The sequence below is a fragment of the Lissotriton helveticus genome (assembly GCF_964261635.1).
Source record: "Lissotriton helveticus chromosome 1_1 unlocalized genomic scaffold, aLisHel1.1 SUPER_1_unloc_81, whole genome shotgun sequence".
Taxonomy (NCBI): Eukaryota; Metazoa; Chordata; class Amphibia; order Caudata; family Salamandridae; genus Lissotriton; species Lissotriton helveticus.
Window position 1 is genome coordinate 960,446 of NW_027611727.1, and position 15,232 is coordinate 975,677.

Genomic DNA, 15,232 nt, shown 5'->3' on the forward strand with positions numbered 1-15,232 from the left:
GGAGCGAGGGTTAAAGAGGGCCTTGGATAAACAACTGCGCATGTGCTGGGGACAGACACTGCTACCCACAGCGCGGGCTAAAGAGGCATTGGATTAGGTGCGCATGCGCGGAGGACAGACACTGCCTCCCGCTGCGGAACGAAGGTTAGAGGGCCTTGGATGAACAACTGCGCATGCGCGGAGGCCAGACACCGATGTTACTATAATCCAACTCCAGAAGTCGGTGCAAGAAAGATTTCATTTAGTTCACAGCACGGAGCGCAGTAAAGGGCTCCAGCTCAGAGCCAGCACAGGTGGGACTCAAAGAAGTACAAGAATTCCAGTGTCCGCGCGGGGACACGATGAATGAGATATAACAGCTGCCTCCCGCCGCAGAGCACGAGGGGCCTCGCGCCACAGCACAGGGTGAGAGGTATTTAAATGCAGAGCTCCTCGGTCCGCTCCTCTGGGGGAAATATCTTTCCTCTGCGCATGCGCAGTGAGGCTGAATGTTCTCTGTGCAGGGCAGTTCACAGTCCGTACCCCGTGCAAGGTCCTAACTCGGCGATAGAGAGTAGTGTCTTCGCTCCGCACATGCGCAGCTGTGACGCGCGGTCCTGCGCGTGCGCAGCCGTGAGACGCATTGTTTTATTTAGTTGAGCTCGCGCGTCACTCGGAGGGGGAATAACACACCGGGCCCCACTCCTCACAGGCAGCCGTGCCCCCGGGGCTCCAGCAGAGGTGAGGGAGGCCTCTGACCCCAGGGTGACTCTCGAGCCCGGGGGCATCTTCAGGACACTGGGAGGCGACACTCAGGGCAGGGGCTGCAGGGCTCTCCAGACTCTGAACTGCGTCATACACGTGTGACTTAAGAAAAGAAAGTGCATTCAAAATAATAGTTCCACCATCTTTATAAAACAATGTACATATGCAAGCATAGAACAACTGTATGTAGCGTTTTTCTACTTTGCTTTCCTGTGTCTGTGTGTCTGTTGGTCTCTGTGTGTGTCTGTGTGTCTGTCTCACATTCCCTGGAGGGAGAGTATGTAGCTCCTCGTGTAAAAGAGTCGGTCAAGAAGGAGCTCACTGCATTGAATAATTTCTTGGTGTGCACTTGTTATTAGTATTACAGGAAATCACAATGATTGATTGTCTCTGTTATATTCTTCTTTCCCACAGGGTCTTCCACTTCAGTCCCTTAGGTGAGCCTCGGCCGCCGTCGTCCCTCGGACAGAAGGAAAAGACCCAGGTAAGTGTTTTTGCTTTATGGTTTAGTCAAGGGAGGATGTGAGGTTGGAGCAACCAAAAGAAAAAGAGTAGCCGATGATTTCTGCTCTTGTCTTTCTTTTCCATCTCACTTATTTCCTTTTCCCTGGGTCCCTTTCACCTCTCAGCCTCCCCTCTCGTCCCTCTCTGACTCAGCCCCTTTCCAAAAGCCCCGTAGACGCCCACGCTCCTGTAAGAGCCACGTTATTCCTGGGCCATGGCGTGGTGACTCCACGTCCTTCAGTGAGGTCTGGTCTCCTTCTGTTTCGACTTTCCCTCCTCCGCCAGGTTCAGGTGTTCCGCTCGCCAACAAGCTGTGACCTCCGCAAGGCTCCAGTTCTCTCTCTCGGAAGGCTGTTCGGTGTTCTCCGTTTTTCCGGTCTTCCCTGCTGGTTTCTCCGCCTTAGGTTATGGCTCACTTGAGCTCGTGGAATGCCTTTCTGGCAGCTTGGGGAGGATTTACCAAGTCTTAGTTCCTTTTCTCTTTCTTCAGTAGGTCGGTTAGTGTGCTGCTATTTCAGAATAATTGGGTTTAAACCGGCGGTAGTAGCCTTGTAAGCCCAAAAAGGATCTAATGCCTTTTTTGGTGGTAGGGAAGGGGGTGTCTAAGACTGCTCTCAATTTCTCTTGTTGCAGAGCGATAGCCCCATCTCCCAATAAATAGCCCAAATATTTGACTTTGCTGAAGGTTATCCTGGTCTTTTTGGAGTTCACGTGGAGCCCTGCAGTCCTAAGTGCTTGGAATATCTTCCCATAATGGACGAGATGTAGTTCCCAGTTAGGGCTAAATTTGATATCGTCTATGAAGGCTAAGGAGTACTCTGGATGTTGGGAGCAAACTTTGTTCATAAGGCTTTGGAACATCGCTGGTGCTCTGTGTAACCCAAAAGGCAGTGCAGTAAACTCGTATAGCCCATTAGAGGTGCTAAAGGCGTTTTTTCTTGGTCTTCCTGTTGAAGTGGTACCTGCTAATAGTCTTTTGTAAGATCGAATGTGGTTATATATTGGGCTAAGCCTAATATCTCGATTCATCGACACTTGGTAATGGGTATGAGTGAAATTTCGAGATGGCATTGACTGCTCGGACGTTTATACAAAAACGGATGGAACCATCAGGTTTCAGAACTATGACAATGGGGGAGACCAGTTACTGCTGGAAGGTTTTATGACTCCTAGTTGTAACATGCGCTCTATTTCGGCAGGAACTGCGTCCCGCCTAATGCCTGGTATTCTGTAGGGGCGTTGTTTTATTACTTTATTTGGTGGGGTAACAATGGCGTGCTCGAGTATTGTTGATTTTCCCAGGAGGTCGGAAAAGATGGAGGAGAAGGACTCTAAGAGGGTCTGAAGAGACACTTTTTGTTCCTCTGTTAGATGTTCGTTTATGGGCAATTTATTCAATGTTGAAGGAATGGGTTTTGAGTCAGACAAAACGTAATGGGTGTCTTTGGGGAGGGGTCCCAACCATTTCTTTAGTAGATTTATGTGGTATATCTGGGTTTTGGTTGAGGAAAGGCTTAACCGGTAAGTAGTGAGGCCTATCCTTTCAGCACCTTCATATGGTCCCTTCCATTCTGCCTGTTTTTGGCGTATAGAGGAAGGTAGGAATAGGAGCACCCAGTCATGGACCTGTAACTGTTGTCACCTCTTTCCTTTATTGTAAGACATCTGCTAGCTTCTTTGAGCTTTTTCTATGTTTTTGTGAGCAAAATCTCGCAATTTCTGTATGCGGTTTCTTAGGCTTTGGGTGTATTCTAGATGGTGTTGTGTCTCTTCTTATTTCTCTTGTTACCACGCTTCTCTTGTCATTTCTAGCAAGGTTTGTGGCTGTCTCCCGTAAAGAAGTTCAAAGGGAGAACAAGCTTCTCTGAACCTGGCTTCAAATAACAAAGAGGGCGAGTGGCAACAACATGTCCCATTCTTTCCCTTCGGTGGTTAGCATTTTCTTCATGGTTAGCTTGAAGGTGGCGTTATATCGCTTGCACAGACCATCTGGCTGAGGGTAATAAGCCGATGTTTTTATTTGAGTAATTTTCAAGGTTTTACAGACTTGTTTCATTAAACGAGAAATAAAGGGGGTACCCTGGTCTGTCAAAATCTCTCTTGGAAATCCTACCCTCGAAAACATTTCTAGTAACTTTTCACTGATGTTTTTTTCACGTGCTTGGTGTTTGTAGGGGAAATGCTTCTGGGTATCAAGTTGCGTAATCGACAATAACCAGTATATAGATATATCATCTTTTTGATTTTGGAGAGGACCCACTAAATCCATACTTATCCTCTTATAAGTAAAGCACTGGGTGTACAAGCGAGTCCGAACATTAGGGTGAATACTATTTTATCATGTCCGTGCACCATCCATTCATTACACCCACCAACTATTAAAACGACGAATCCATGCCAGGACTGTCCAGCATGCATGGAAATTAAGAGTGCCCTGACAATGTTCGCGGTCTAAGAAAAACGCAAGTTAAATTGTCAAAGCAGACTTGATACTCTCGTCATAAGGAAAGTTAAGTTGCCAAAAAACATTAAATGAGGAAGGATTGCGTTTTAATGGGACATGGCTCCATTGCGTATTATGTTGCACTGGGTAAACCAGTCAGTAGTAGGAATCTCACTGGACACCGGCATGGTGAACAATGCCCTTCCAGGCTGCTCATTCCCCTGCGTGCTCGTCGTTCAGCACAGAGTCCACGTGGCCTTCACCTCTATCACACACACTCACAGCTCTTTCTGCTCCGGGCATTCTGAATGTAACCAAAAGTTGATTTCACTCACCGCCATGATGAGCTCGAAGGGATGGTTGTACACCCGCACCGGGGACTAGTACTTTAAAAGAACTAGTCCCCGTGGTGGGCCACCATGAACTCTAAGGCCGTGGCAGACATAGTTAGGTAAATAGCAGTCCCACGGGTCACCGCCCTCTTTCTTTTGTTAACAAATCAAAGCTGCCCTTCTGTTCTAGGCCTCTCCCCAGCCTTTACACCTGCAGCGGCGGGCAGTGCTGTGTGTTTAACCACACGGCAGGGCACACCTTGAGTGACCCACACCTTTCTGTTCCCTTCAAATATTTATTTTCACTTATCCATGCAGCTTTCCCACACGGTGTTTGTGCCTCGCCGTCTTTGGAATTCAGCGGCCGGTGGACCCGAGCTTTTAATTATTAATTAAGTGGGCGCTAGGTGCCTCTCTGGGAATATTCTGCTCGCCCTGCTCATTAGCTGAATCCTGATCCTAGCAGCAGGGGCGAGGGAAGCCCAGGGGGGTGGCAGGCAGGAAAGCACCGTCTACTGCCCTTCTACAGATATCAGTTGTCACATAATGCAGCTGTGACAGGTGAGGGCGGCATTCTATGCAGCTGGCCCAGTGCCTGGACTCTACCTGGGGGCCATGAAGGCGCGTAGGGGGCCTGGCCTGGACGATGCACGGGGAAGGTACAGACAAATGCAGTGTAAATGCCTACAACCTGTCCACATTTCTGCATATCTTAAGACGTGTAAATGTCACACCCTGTACAACATTGTTTTTCATGGATACAGCGTTATCGCTTCAGATTCTTTATGCCTGCCTCCATGCTTGAGCCCCAGAGTGAATTACCATCTTTAGTAGCTACCGCGTGGAGGGTTTCCTCAAGGCCATTGTTGTTTAGTCACATTAAAGGACTTAATTATGATGTAAGGCCTTCTAGATTTACTGCCAGACGCGGCCGGCATGACGGGCGGGTGGGGGGGGCGGTGGAAATGGGGTCGTGGCGGAGGGGGGAGGGGTTCATTTAATAAAAACTAAATATTACATAAAACTTATTGTCCCACTTCTGGATGGGTCCCGGCTCCCGCCGTCCTGCGTTTTCTTTGCCTGCAGCTCTCGTCATCAGCAAAGGCAGCGTCCCTTTCCTCCAGGCTCCACGAATCACAAGTGGTGAGGCGCATTGGAGCGTGCTCCACCCGGGCCATTTTCTCCATTGTAGGCAACTGCAGCAGCCTAATAGAGAAAAAAGAGAGACTGGGCGGTCCTGCTCCAAGGCAGGGGGGATTGACTTGCCCACTGTTGTACATACTGACTGTTTGGTCGGCCCTGGAGCCGACCAGTCAGTATGCACAACAGTGGGCAAGCCACATCCCCCTGCCCTGGAGCAGGACCGCCCACCCCCAACGAGGCACTTCTGCTTTCTCGCCGTGCGAGAAGTAAGAAACATAAAATGGTAGTTAATACCATTATGTTTCTGCCTTCTCGCACAGCGAGAAAGTAGGGGGGGTGACACCCCCACGCCCCAGTGAGGGAGCTGCCACTGTCTACATGGCACACGTTCTTTATAGCAGTCACATTACCCATCTGGGGTTAAAAGTATATGGAGGTGGTCCAGAAAGTTGAAAATACATTTTTGCATACCCTCTTATCGGTCCCCCAATTAACTTCATTTTTTGTTATCGATCAAGACTTGGGGGTTAGGTATGTGTCAGATTTGATGAGGTTGGCCCCGGTGGTCTGTTGGCTCAAGACCTGGCTTAATCTAGACTTAACATTGTCCATCAGATTATTAGGGACTGCGTCACTCTGGAGAAAGCTAGTAGTATCCCATGGCTTTATTACATTATTCAGAAAATATGTAGGGGTTTACCCAAATGACCCTCCTCTACCTGGGCAAAGTACTACAAAAAGGTAAAGAAAAAACGTCTGGCAAGGAGGAAAAGATATGTGTATATCTACTTAAACATAGGGAACTTTATATTGCCCTATTAACAGTACAAAGTCCTGTTGTTAGTTCATATTTCTTATTTTAAAAAAAAAACCATACCAGACACATTTTGTACGAACTTTTACTTATCGTTTTTAGTTATTGTTGTAATAATTTTTTAGTCATCAATATTTCGATATTATCTTTTTCATTTTGATATCATCTTTTTGGACATACAAACATATATGCAAACTACAAATAAGTAGACATCCCAAAACACAATTCATAAAATTCCTTCTACCCCTTTGATAGAAAAAACAGTGTTCGTCTATTAAATAAAGGAAATACACTTTGAGGTTGTCTTATATGCACACGAGGTAATTACCCCTCTAGAGACCTTAATTCAGAAATGTGAATTCACTCGTCAGAAAGATATATCAATTATAATCAGACTCCTCTTGTCAAAGACTGCTGACACGGACACGTTTCGGCCTTTATATTATTCTTGGCCTCCTGATGACAAGGGTAAGGAAACTTGTAGAGCCAAGTCCAGGTGCCCTGAATTTAGAACCCAGTTCAGGACGAACAAGCAAATGTCCAGGAAATCTCACTTCATTACTTTCTTTTAATTCACATGCCACTAATAGAATGCCAATTAATTTCTTAGTAACCTCTCCGAGGCATATACAATGTTCCCCGCTCTCTGTGCTTTAACAAACACATATGGTCACCGTTCTCTGTCCATTCTGCTAGGGGTTAGGTATGTGTCAGATTTGATGAGGTTGGCCCCAGTGGTCTTTCGGTTCAAGACCTGGCTTAATCTAGACTTAACATTGAACCATCAGATTATTAGGGACTGCATCACTCTGGAGAAAGCTAGTAGTATCCCGTGGCTTTATTACATTAAGCACAGCCTATTAAAATTGGGGCGCCCAGATATTTTTTATTCACCGGATACGATAAAAAAAGCGGACCTGACTTGGATTAAAACCCAATTCTTGAATTTCCTGTCGGTGGAGTGTCGGTGGAGCGTGAGGAGCGGGAGTTACTGAAACCATCAGTAAAGGCTTATTTTTTGTCAAAAACCTCCCCTCGGACTGAACCTTACCTGAGAATTGTTACTAAACCCTTCCACCGTTTGCTTTTAACTAGGTTCTGTTTTAACCTAATTCACTTCTTTTTAGGTAATTCCCAAGGATGGAGTAGGCATGAAAATTTGAGTCTGTGTACCTGTGACAATTTCTCACCACAGGATACTATGTATTTTATAATGTTTTGCAACCATTATAAAGTGATTCGCAGGAAGTTCTTAGTTCCTATTTTAAGAGAAAAAATGATTTGTACAGGTTAAACCTGCTTTAATTTAACTCCAAATGTTGATTGATCCATGGGAGATTTTTAATATTGCAAGCTTCTTAGTAGCAGCCGTTCGTCTCAGACAAAAAAGGTACCCTATGATAAACGCTACATAAGCATCAACTATATACATACAATCATTGTTTTCCTTTTTTGCTGCCTTTCTTGAAAATACCCCTAATGTGGTAGTCCTTTTGTCTTTCTATGTGCTATTGGCTATTGGGGTTTTTCTATGCCTATGAAATTGATTTTGTAACATTGATACATTTTTTTTGCCCACATGTTGTGATTTGGATTTTAAATGTTTTTATTGTGTACTGGGTTATTAGAATTTTACTTGTATGGTATTAATTAACTGAATAAAGTGGTTTGACTGACTGACAGTCACATTACCCTTCTCTGCTACTTCATGATGAGGGAAAACTGCCACTAGACAAAACGCTGATCTCGCTCCAGCAGAAATATTATTCACAGGAGGCATCTTTACATTTTTAATGTTGCCTGAGTACTCTTGGACACACAAGGAATTTGGCAGCAGGTGGTTTTAAACCCATGTTATTTCTGAACACACAGCACCTGAGCCTCCACTCCCCCGATCAGTGCAAGGCGTTGCAGTGCACCAGACGTTGCACAAGTACCTAAAGGATCTCTATGACAAAACCAGTAACTCATTGCTATAATCTTCATAAAATACAGTCATGTTTGTGATAAAAGCCTGGTACGCATCCTTTGGAGCAGGATAATTAATGCTCAGTGCTACTAGCCATGCTGGTCAGTCAAAACTGCCACTAGACAACAAAACTCCAACCTCTCCGCAGGAACATTAGTATTTGACTCACATGTGTGTCTCAGAGTCTAGCCGCCATCACCTAAGTCACTGAAGGAGGGATTGGATGCAATTCCTGCAGTCCCGCAGGTGGACGACTACAACTCCCAACCCCCCTGCTGCTGGACTCACACATTTAAGCACAACGTGTTCCCGCGGCTGTTGTAGCCGCCATTGCCTGAGTCATTGGAGGATTGGAGAGGATGCAATTCCTGCTGTCCGCAGGTGGTGGACTACAATTCCCAGCCCCCCTGCTGCTGGACTCACACATTTAAGCACAACGTGTTCCCGTGGCTGTTGTAGCCGCCATCGCGTGAGTCACTGGAGGAGGGAGAGGATGCAATTCCCGCAATCCCGCATGGGAGGTCTATAACTCCCGACACCCGTGCTGCCGGGGTCGCGCATTTAAGCGTTAGGTGTTCCCACGGCGCGGAACGCGCCCGGGTGAAGCCCAGGTCAAGGGCAGGCCCGTCCACGCCCGTCGGAGCTAAGAAGAGGCTGGGTGGAGGGACTGTAGACACGCTTGATGCCTTCTTAACTAGGGCAACGAGTGTACTCGTGCACAAAATCGAATTAACTGAGCTGTGTTTATCACTGGAGCCTCTTGTCTACCAGATGCAGTCCTCCTTAGGGGACACAAGTGTCGATAATATTACCACTCCGCCATTGCAAGTACTTCCATCTGAGAACCCGGTACCAAGCCTCTTGGAAATTCTTCCCATTATACTTGCCCTCAACGATACACCTATTAGGGAGCTCGACCTTTGTACCCACCCTGATCTTAATAATGAACCGCCAGTTAAGAGGTGAAGGGGTGGTGGTATTCAGAAGTCAAAGTCTGCCAGAATCGTTCGAGCAACAAAATCAAGGGGGGTGTTAGATTTGGGGGTCTCAAGTTGGCACAGGTAGGTACTTGTGACAAATAGGGACCTTCTCCTCTAGTCAGGTTAAGGGGGATTACACACCTAAAATAACCCCTGCTCTCCCTCTACGTTGCGTGGCGCGAGCAGCAAGGCTTTCCTTCAGAGGCGTTGTAAGTTAAGCAGTTGTGACCACATACAGTAACTCAGTGACCACACTACAAATTGACACCACACAGGTTTTATTTAAAAAATAAGTATACTTTATATAGAGTTACCACAAGACCATAAACGACAAAAATACGCACTATGATTACTTTAAGATAGTAGATTTAAGCTTAGTTCAGTTCAGTTCTTAGATGCGACACTTTGCGTCAATGTACCTTAAGTTGCGTTGCGCTTACACGACAAGCAATGTCGCAGCGATGTGAAATGCGGCGAAGTTCAGGGGCAAAGAAATAAAGAGGTGAAGATCTTCCAGAAGCGGCACGCTTCTCGAGGATGCAAGAAGCTCTTGGTTCGATGCGTGAACTGCAGCGGCGACACCCTTATGATGCAACAGCTCCAGCGACTGCGCTCTTCTCCCATGATGCGTGAAGATTCCGCTCGATGTGACAACTACAGTGGCGACATCCAAGATGCAACGGCAGCAGCTCCGACGGCGGCGCGCTTCTCGGGGATGCGAGGTGCTCTTGATCAATGCGGTGCAGTGCGACAGTTCCACCGGCGACACCCTCCTTTCTCCGGAGTTGCGGCAGCAGCAGCAGCGACGGTGATCCGCTTCGTTGCGGCACGCTTCTCTCCGATGCGGTGCAGTGCGACAGTTCCAGCGGCGAACACTCCTTTCTCCGGAGTTGCGACGGCAGGTGCAGCATCAGCGACACGCTTCTTCTCGTTGAGTCGCGCTTCCAGCCCCTTGATGATGATGATAGGAGGCTTGTATAGCGCAACTTAGCCCGTAGGCGTCAAGGCGCTGAGGATGGAAAAATCTGTGTGGAGGGGGAGGAGGCGTGCCGACTAGAAATGCTTTAGCACTTCTGGGAACGGAAAGGAGATTTTTATTCGCTGAGCGCAGGGCCCTGCCGGGGATATGACGGGACGCGAGAACTAATATCTTCTGCCCCAAGTCCATGCAGGGCACGGTGAGTAAGGCACAAGGCCTTAAATTCAATCCTTGCTTGCATGGGGAGCCAGTGCAAATTTTTTCCTGATGGAGGAGCCTGATGAACGCCTCGGAGCATCAACAACGAACCTTGCGGCCGCGTTTTGTATAATCTGGAGACGCTGGACAAGTTGCTTATTAATTCTTAGATAGAGTACATTACAATAATCTAGTCTTGAGGTTATGAGGGCCACCGTGACCTGTTTACGGGCTTCGATCGACAGATAGTGAGCGATTTTCTTTAGGATTCGCAGAACCCCACAGCAGGTTGAGGCAGTCCTGCTAACATGTTTATCAAAGGAAATCTAAGAGTCAAAGATTACACCCAGATTCCGGGCAGACTGAGATGGCGTGGGGCAGGCACCTAGGGCAGAAGGCCACCAGTCAGTAGACCAGATCTCCTGCTTGCCTCCGAAAATGAGCACCTCCGTTTTCTCCCCGTTTAACTTGAGGTAATTTCTCACCATCCAATTCGCAACTGCTTCCATGCAGGCTCTAAAATTAAGGGCAGTGATGTCAGTGGTTTGCGAAATGGAGACCATGATCTGGGTGTCGTCAGCGTAAGATACGACTTCCAGACCAAAGGATCTGACCAACCTGGCCAATGGTGTTACAAAAATATTAAAGAGCGTGGGACTCAGGGACGAGCCCTGAGGGACCCCACACTGCACAGGCTTGATGGGGGAAAAGATAGTTGCCCAGCTTGACCCTCTGTTTGCGTTGAGCCAGAAAAGATGTTAAAAGGCTAAGCACGGGTCCCTCCACTCCTATCTCCCCAAGATGCATGGCCAAGATGGAAGGGGACAGGGTGTCAAAGGCAGCTGTGAGGTCGAGCAGGACCAGCAGAGTAGTCTGGCCACTGTCGACCTTAGAACGTATGTTGTTGGTGACAACTGTGAGGGCGGACTCGGTGCTGTGTGCCTTCCGAAAACCGTGTTTAAGTGGGCTTCTAACATTTTCGCAGGAGCAGAGAGCAAGGCAATAGGGCAAAAATTCTTGAGGGTCCCTGGGTCTAGCGTGGGTTTCTTAAGAAGGGGTTTGACAATGGCTAATTTCCATAGCTCCGGGTAGACACCCTCGTGGATTGCCCGATTGATGACCTCCAGGAAGGGAGGGAGTAGGACGTCTCTGCACTCTGTAAAAACTTTAAGAGGGCAGGGGTCAAGAGGCGATCCCGACTTAAGGGCATCCAGGTGCAAATTAAGTTGTTCTAAGGTTAACAAGGGAAAGTTGGTAAAGTAGCATCCCTGAGGTCTAACGGAAATCATATCTACAGAGGGTGCCACCATGTCGGAGGGGGGCCCTAGATCATGGTTGAGGGCTTCTAGACCTGAATGAATATCCATAATTTTCGCATGGAAAAAAGTGGAAATTTGGTCGCAGAGATCTTGTGAGGCAACAATGGGGTCGGGAGATTGAAGGGCACACAGGGAATCCACGATTTTGAATAGTTCCCGAGGGGAGCTAAGTGAGGTGGTGATTTTGGTAATGTGGGATTTCTTTGCCGCCAACACCGCAGTTTTATACTCCTTGAGAAGTCTTTTGTGATTATCTTTTTCAAGGAGGTCGAGGTGGAGCCTCCAAAGCCTCTCCTGCTTCCTACAGCCCTGCCTGAGTAATCTAAGGGTGTCTGAATACCAGGGTGCTGTGGGGCGTTTCCTTGCGGAATAGTGCTGCTTAAGCGGGGCCAGAGTATCGATGGCCTTAGAGATGGCATTGTGAAGGTCCAGAGCCGCAGTGTCGGTGCCTTTGGGTGAAGAGGTCATGGAGCAGGACAGTAGTGGGGCTGGAGTTTCATTATTTATCCCCCGAAGGTTTCTCTTTAATTCCCATCTGCTAGGATCTCCCAATGATGGAATGAGGGGTAAAAAGAGGGTGCCACCATGTCGGAGGGGGGCCCTAGATCATGGTTGAGGGCTTCTAGACCTGAATGGATATCCATAATTTTCACATGGAAAAAAGTGGAAATTTGGTCGCAGAGATCTTGTGAGGCAACAATGGGGTCGGGAGATTGAAGGGCACACAGGGAATCCACGATTTTGAATAGTTCCCGAGGGGAGCTAAGTGAGGTGGTGATTTTGGTAATGTGGGATTTCTTTGCCGCCAACACCGCAGTTTTATACTCCTTGAGAAGTCTTTTGTGATTATCTTTTTCAAGGAGGTCGAGGTGGAGCCTCCAAAGCCTCTCCTGCTTCCTACAGCCCTGCCTGAGTAATCTAAGGGTGTCTGAATACCAGGGTGCTGTGGGGCGTTTCCTTGCGGAATAGTGCTGCTTAAGCGGGGCCAGAGTATCGATGGCCTTAGAGATGGCATTGTGAAGGTCCAGAGCCGCAGTGTCGGTGCCTTTGGGTGAAGAGGTCATGGAGCAGGACAGTAGTGGGGCTGGAGTTTCATTATTTATCCCCCGAAGGTTTCTCTTTAATTCCCATCTGCTAGGATCTCCCAATGATGGAATGAGGGGTAAAAAAAACAAAAGGGACGGCCATGTGGTCTGACCAGGACAGAGGGAGGGGGATCCCTATCCTTAATCTGGGGTCATTGGAGAAAACACCGTCCAACGTTTGTCCAGCAGAATGAGTAGGCCCCATAACTCTTTGTGTTAACCCACAAGAGGCCATGGAGTCCAACAGGTGGATAGAATCTGTGGAAGTGTCATTCTCCAAATGAAAATTGAAATCCCCCAGGATAGTTAGATTTGGCCTATCTATATAGGGTTCCAGCATTTTTAGAAGGTCAAGGCTAAAGCTGGCCCTGGGGCCCGGAGGCCTGTAAATCAAGATTCCCGCAAAGGAGACCGTGGGGGCGGGGTAGAGGGCAAAATACATAGCCTGAAAGGAGGCTGAAGGCAAATGTTCGATGCAGCATTTTATAGAAGTTCTATGTAGGATTCCCAATCCACCTCCCCTCCGACCCACCCTATCCATTCTGGCAGGGAATATCCTTCTGGGATAGCATTCAGGAGTTCCGGCCCAGAGGACTCAGAGGCCCAGGTCTCAGTGACAAATGTCCAGGCGGGGCTTCTATCAAAGATAAAGTCTCTGAAGGCAAAGTTATTTTTAACCAAGGACCGGGCATTGATAAGGAACCCAGCATCCTTAGTCTGCGGGGGAAGCTCGTGATTACCTAACCCCAATCGTTTGTGGCGGGGGATGAGGGGGGGAGCAGGTACCTCTCCCAAGGCACTGACACCTGGGAGAATCTAGAAGCATTTTGGGGGGAAGCATGTGGTGGCAGGTTTTTCCAGGAGGTTTAAGTGAAAGTAACATCCATAAGGTGTAAAGGGGGCTAACCTGCCCATAGGTGTCTATGGGTCCAGCCGTTCCGGCCCCCGGTGCATCCTTGGCGCTGACGGGCAGGACTCTGGCACGACTCCGGCACAGGTCCGGCACATCCGCTGCGCGGAGACATGTCCATCCCCTTTTATGCGTCAACTAGAACGCGTCAGAGCGCTTCCACCCTCCCAATATGGCCGCTATGTAGCTTCGCCTGCCCGGGACCGGACGACTCAGCGCCTGCACTTGGCTGAGAGTGGCCCAGGTAGCGAGGGAATGGGGGGGATGGTAACAAGGTTTAAAAAGCTTATTAAATCAAGCAAGAATTACGATTTAAAATACACAAAGAAGAGCGACACAACAACCTCCCGGCTTCCGCCTCAGGAGGGAAATTATCACACGCAGTTCCTCAGAAGGCCCAAAACAGCAGCAGGCACTTCCCAAAGAACTCTGGGGAGCCGGGGGATGAAGTCTGTTGTCCCTGAGACTTCAGCAGGAGGCAAGCTCTTTTCCAAGCCCTTGGAGATCCTTCACAAGTTGAAAGCAAAGTACAAAGTTCCTTTCTCTCCCTTTGGCAGTAAGGCAACCACTGCAGGCCATTCCCCCAAGCAGCACTTCAGCTTGGGAATAGTCTCTCCTCAGTTTCTTCATGTTCCTCTCCTCAGTAAAGGTTTCTTCTTGTAGTCCAAAGTGATCTAATTTCATGGGAGCAGGGTCCCAATATTTATACCCAGAAATCCTTTGTTCTCTGAGGGGAGAGGGGCCTTTGCCCAGTCCAAACCAGATCTGAAGCACTCTGTTTACCAGACTTCTCGTTTCCTTTCACAGTGCAGGGCAAGCACATCAGACGCCTCACAGGAGGTGGAGCCAGCATTGTGGAAGGCAAGTACAGTCCTGGAGTACTCTGTTCTTCTTTAAGTGTGCAGGGCAGAGACATCAGCCGCTCCCCAGGGGGTGGAGCCAGCATTGTGGAAGGCAGGTACAGCCCTATTCAGAGTTCAGGTGCACTCCTCCCTCCCATCAAGATGCAGATCTCTCTATTCACCACTGGATGACTCAGCCTGTCTCCTGGAATTCCCCAGCCCTGTCACTCACAGAAACCAGACGTAGGAATACACAAACTAGCAGAGGCAGGTTTGAATGGTTAGACAAGCAAATACCTAGTTTATAAAAGTGGTATTTGCAAACACAGAATATTAAAATAAACTTTACTAAACGATGTATTTTATTATTCTGAGTTCAGGCATACTAAACTCGAACTTCTACCATGTTCTCTGAGCCTGTTAGGATTATAAAATGTAACAATTCTAACAGCCCATTCTGGCCTATAGAGAACAGGTAGCCTTGCAATAGTGAAAAACGAAAATGGCTGTAATTAACTATTTGGACATGCCACACACACCAGGGCTTGTCCTACCTTATACTTACAATGCACCCTGACCTTGGGCCTTCCATAGGGGTGACTAATATGAAGCAAAGGGAAGGTTTAGGGACTGGCAAGTGGGTACACTTGCCCAGTCAGCATGGCAGTACCACACTGCACGCAGGCTCTGCAATGGCAGACCTTAGACACATTTTACTAGGCTGCTTCTGTGGGAGGCACAACCAGTGCTGCAGGCCCACCAGCAGCATTTGGATTGCATGCCCTGGCACACTCAGTGCACTAGACTAGGGCCTGACAAGTAAACCAAATAGCCAAACATGGAACCACTGATTAGTACATCAATTTACAATAGGGAGCACTTGCACGATGGCACTAGATAGCAGTGGCACAGTCCCCAATGCATCTAACACCAGCAAAAATACATGAGGCAACAGCAAAAATGGAAGGGA